The sequence below is a fragment of the Dermacentor andersoni genome, chromosome 7 (assembly GCF_023375885.2).
Source record: "Dermacentor andersoni chromosome 7, qqDerAnde1_hic_scaffold, whole genome shotgun sequence".
NCBI lineage: Eukaryota > Metazoa > Arthropoda > Arachnida > Ixodida > Ixodidae > Dermacentor > Dermacentor andersoni.
In genome coordinates this window covers 82,242,275-82,247,758 of record NC_092820.1, presented here as the reverse complement: position 1 = coordinate 82,247,758, position 5,484 = coordinate 82,242,275, and the positions used below count along the sequence as shown (strand labels likewise).

Here is a 5,484-nt window from a genome sequence, read left to right as displayed (position 1 = left end):
ATTCTCAATTAGAACGTGAAGCACTGGCACTTGTTTTTGGGGTGACTAAGTTCCGGGATTACCTTTTAGGTCGAGAGTTCGTCCTCGTTAGCGACCACCAGCCACTTCTAGGACTGCTGAGGCCCGACCGCCAGACACCTGCCATGGCTGCAGCTCGCATCCAACGCTGGGCCCTCTACCTGGGAGGCTACCGTTACAAGCTCGAATATGCCCCGGGAAGGCTGCTACTGAATGCGGATGCACTGAGCAGACTGCCTCTGCAGGGCTCCGATCTCGTCACGGAACCTGACCCTGAAGAGTACGTATTTTGTTTGAAAAGCCTGGATGAAGGGATAGTCACAACACGTGAGCTGAAGGAGCTGACCGCCAATGACTCAACCTTAGCTCGCGTAAAGCAAAACGTGTTACACGGGTGGCCGAAAGGCGCAGAACGACTTGACCCTTCCTTGGCCCCCTTTGCTGATCGCAAGTTGGAGCTATCTCTGGCACACGATCTCGTCTATTGGGGACACCGTGTCGTCATACCTGTCGCAGCGCGTAAGCGCTTGCTACAATTATTGCATGAAACGCATCAGGGGTCCTCGGCAATGAAAACAGTTGCGCGGTCCTTGTTTTGGTGGCCAGGAATAGACCGCGAAGTAGAGCTCACGGCAGCTCAATGCGAGAACTGCATTGCCAATTTGCCTATGCCACCAGCGGCCCCGCCGTTAAATTGGCCTCAAACACAGGAGAGATGGTCGCGGGTTCACGTCGACTTTGCAGGACCAATAGAAGGTAAAATGGTTCTCGTGGTAGTAGATTCCCACACTAAGTGGATAGAAGCAGTGCCGCTGAACCAGGCTACTTCGGCAACCACCATTGACTGCCTACGGGATATATTTAGCCATTTCGGGGTACCAAGAACCCTCGTATCCGACAATGGAACTCAGTTCACCAGCCAGGAATTTGCAACGTTTGCTGACAGGAACAACATTACACACCTAAGAACCGCCCCCTATCACCCGCAATCAAACGGAGCGGCGGAGAGGGCAGTACGGACAATCAATGATGGTCTCCGGAAGATGCGACGCGGAAAGCTGGAGCATAACCTTACACGTTTTTTGCTTAATTACAGAAGGACTCCCCAGAAAACCGGAAAGTCGCCATCGGAAATGCTGCTGGGGTACCAGATACGATCGCGCCTGGACACCTGCTTCCCTGCGGCGACTGTGTCTAATTCTAAAAAGGAAGACGACGAGTGGTTGCCTCCAACGGACTGTAGTGTACATGTCCGCAACTACGGGTCAAATGGTAAATGGATACCAGGACGGGTAACAGCGACATCGGGAGGACGGATGGTCACAGTGGAGACTCCTCAAGCAATCGTGCGGCGTCAAATCGACCAAGTGCGCACCCGCACTGAATCTTCTCCAGATGAACCACCAAGAACCGACCCAGGCTCCATCAGCGGAGACCGTACTCAGAGCGCACCGCCACTCTGCCAAGAGCCATCCGCGAGCCCCGACGACGCGGGAGAATTTTCACCCCAAGAAGCGTTTCGAGACCTGGACCACCAGATACCTGTTCCAACACTCGTGGCATCCGGGGCAGACCAAGTACCCATGCAACCTGTTCGACGCTCCACAAGATCCCGCAAACCAGTGCAGCGTTTTTAAGAGGGAAGAAATGTTGTAAAATGTGGTATCAAACCGCCGCGTCATGTGCGCGCTGTCAATGCGCAGGCGCCAAGTTCTTTTTCTATGTTCACTCCTCCTTTTCCCTTTCCCCTTTTGCTTTATATATACGTGCATTAAACACTTGTGCGTTGTTCTCGGCTAACCACTGGGTCGTCAACGTCTCCCTTCTTACATGACGGCAGCTACGCTGCCGCTGCTATGTTACAGTAAATTGCCGACAGCTTTGGACAGCGCACAAATGCCGTCGATCGCATCCCCGCTTACGTTCCACGAGGAGGCATGCAGGAACACAACACTACAGTTGTTTGACCGGAAACGAGCTCACTAGATCGGCGAAAGATCGGCGAGATCACTAGATCGCTTTGCAAAAAACATACTCACCAACGAGCATTTCCAACACGAGGAGATCCCAAGACTTTGCTTTCGTTCGCGTCGAAAGCACTGCTCGCACCAGCATCGTTTCCTTCTTCGAGAGGCCGGCTCTTCGCAATCGGCTCGTACATGTAGGGAGTAACGCCGAACTCCTCAGAAAAACGCAGTCTCTCTAAATTTTCCATTACCGTCTCAGAAAAACAGCACCAAACTACCTGGCACCGCGCTCCATGTGTAGCGGCAGCGGTAGGTTACTAGAGTTGACGTCACGAGGCGCCCGACCAATCACAGGCGGAAACGAGACGCGCGAACTGGGCGTGTCCGCTGCTGCACTTTTCGTCGAAATAAAATATATTTGCGCTTTCTTTCACTCAATTTCGATACGCTATTCGAATTCGGAGGGTTGAAAACCATTATGTACAGATGTTCACTCATTTTTCCTGGAAAACCTTTCAGCTTCCCTTTAATGCTATGCCCGTAGCGCCAACACCTTATACACTGAAGGGGGCGAGGAGATAGCACAATCTAGTAATTGAGTGACCACGCCTTGACCTCCGTCGGACGAGTCGTTCCAGGGAAGGTAACAATGACTGATTCTGTGGGTATCTTGTGCTCAAATAAGCGAGATCAACGAAATACGGACACGGCTCCGGCAACAGAAAACAAGTAAAACATTTCTGAAGGGGAAAGGCTCGAGTCGGCCCCACGAACTATAGTCCTTTAACACAAGCTAAGTGAGCAGGAATGAAGGAGCTCACCGGATGCGAGGCAAACGCTGTACATTTGAAAAATTCAGTGATAGATGCATGGTCTGGCGAACAGCAGAGAATGCCACCGCGACCAAACTGCCGTACTTCGGTGATCTGTTGGTAGTGGGGTGTCACCTTCTGAAGTTCTTCCCGAACGAATCTGGTGTTTTCCATTCGAATTGACTCCCCATTGGACGGTAGCAGGGCCACATGAACGCGGGTAAATCCGCTGCGCAAGAGAAGTTCAATGGGATAATCATGAGATGCAAGAGAAGCCGACCAGACAGTGCTTGCCTGGCCGGGAGAAGAAACAGACATCAGTATGGTTTGCCTAAACCAATCACCACCCGACATCCAGCCGCTTCCCGAGAGGGTACACCAATACACCAGGAAGGGGTCTCTCCAGTGAAACGGTTCGCAGAGTCGCACGGCGAGGATCCGTCGAAGAACCGGGTAGGCCGAGCGAGCGAGAGTCGGAAATCTTGGAAACGGGCCTACGTGTTCGCGGGAAAATGCTTTTGGCGCACTTTCCCTTTTATCTTTGCCTCAACGAAAGCTACGGCGTTAGTTTTGAAGTGACCATTCAGCAATTGACAAAAAAAAAAAAAAAACTTGTAACCCTGTATTGATTAAAGGGACACTAAAGTGAAAAACGATTTCTTCTGCATCATTAAATTACCGTTCTACAACTCCAAAAACACCACTCTTACGATGATAAGACGTTTGGTAAGCCAGAAAAAGCATAAGAACGAAATACGGGTGGCGACGCCTACTTAAGTTCCCGCACCTGGGGGCTGTGACGTCTTGGATTTTGATGGCATCTTTTAGGGCCTACTTAATTATATAGCGGTACAGATTGACTACATTGTGTTCTAAAGGAACCAAATATTAAACATGGCAAATTTCGGGAGCCTTTATTCACCCAACGCGGCCCAAATGCGAAAACATACTTTGGTATCCCTGATGTCACGCTGACGAACCGGCGCTGGGGTTTCAGCGCGAAATTCAAATATCGATACTTGGACCTTCATTTTCTCATGTAATAATCAAACTATTTTTTTGAAATGACTGCCCGCAGGGTTCTCAAACAATGCTTGATTCGTTCAAACTGATTTATTGTTTCGCTTTGGTGTGCCTTTAAGAGAAAATAACGAAAAAGCCTTCTCTTGTTGGCCGCACCTGGAACACGTGGCAACCCACCTTGAAACGCTGCTTTATGCACGTGCCGGCATGCGAAGACACAAGTTCATGATTGCGCCGTCGCGGAAGCAGCTCGAATCCCTACGAGCGAAGGGAAATTCACACTTTTTTTCTTTAAAACTACGTTATTAACTGTGGCAAGCGTTACACTGAACGACGTAGACTCGAAAACGCGAATGTTCCAGCAACAACGATAATCAAACCAGCTGCGTTCGCGGCGCGTCCATAATCGCGGCCGTTACCAGAGTACGGGAAGGCTCGAGCTCGCTTCTTCCCGACTCCGCCCCGGATGCGGGAGCCGCCGGGGACCTTCTCCGTAGTCGTCGCCGCCGCTGTGAGGCGGCTATCAAAAGTTCAGAGCTGGCAGACCAGCTCTGGGCCGTCCGGCAAGCCGAAGATGCCGCCCGAGTCCAAGGACTTCGAGCCGCCACCTGAGGCCACCACAGCAAGAACTGCCGGACTATTCTTCAATAAAGTTTCTTCTTATTAAAAAACGCGATCCTTCAAAATTTCAGCAAGGACATTGAAGCGGTAAACGCAAAAATATTTTTTCGAACTCGTTAAACGAAGTATGCAGGGCCCTGTACATTATTGAGAGAGACAACGGCCATGCAGAATTAGACCCTGACGATGCCTCAAAGTGCACATGCATAATGCAAGTGCGGGGCTGGACGACTGCAACGTGAAATGGACGATGATGATGATCAAGATATGTTATTGAATACAGCATTGCTCGCAAGTAATAAAGATTTAACGGCCATAAGGGGGCGACATGCTGCACTATCAGACACTCAACCTTCAGGCTCGTGTCCGCACTACGTTCGAAGAAAACGGAAATCATTTTTCTGACATTACGCGCTGAAGGCAAGCCAAACATCAAAGACCTGCTTTGGAACTATCCCGCAACTCAAGATGCTAGTGATAGATTTCGCGGAGCATGTGGGTCCACCAGCTACGAGAAGTGGATCTGGCACCGCTTAACCCCCATCTAGAAATGCAGAAACATGATCCGATATCATCATCGTCACGGTCATCATATCTTCCAATACACGCGAAATTCTGATGGCGGCCCTCGCAAGAAATCTCTAAAAAACCGCTCGATAGAGCCAATTTGCCACCTGGCAGGTGACAAACGCAGCAATACACACAAGCTAGCTTAAAAGCTAGCCCCCGCACAAGTACCTTACAAACCCACAGGCGATGCTATACATCGTACGGGAATTAACCACGGAGACACCCCCCCCCCCCCCCCCCATGGACTCTTCTGCCTGGACCTGAGTAGCTTTAGTGCGCTTAAAGCTCAATAACCCCGCCCAACACCTCCCCCAACTCTATCCAGACGATGGACCATTTTCCCACACAGTATTTATATTTAATTTTGGTCGCGCTAGATTATGTACAAGCCATTGCAGCGACTTTAGCAGTGGCCGAATAAACCATGATGAACAAATAATTAATGTGGTGAACAGACAGAAATAGTGAATCAG

At 50.3% G+C, this 5,484-nt stretch overlaps 1 long non-coding RNA gene across 1 annotated transcript; it reads left to right on the top strand.

Annotated features, from left to right (window-relative positions):
* The first annotated feature begins 212 nt into the window (after nucleotides 1–212).
* Nucleotides 213–1,818, top strand: LOC140219287 (uncharacterized). The gene is made up of 2 exons (XR_011895441.1): nucleotides 213–298; nucleotides 1,115–1,818. It is a non-coding gene; the product is annotated as an uncharacterized lncRNA (long non-coding RNA).
* Nucleotides 1,819–5,484: the final 3,666 nt, after the last annotated feature.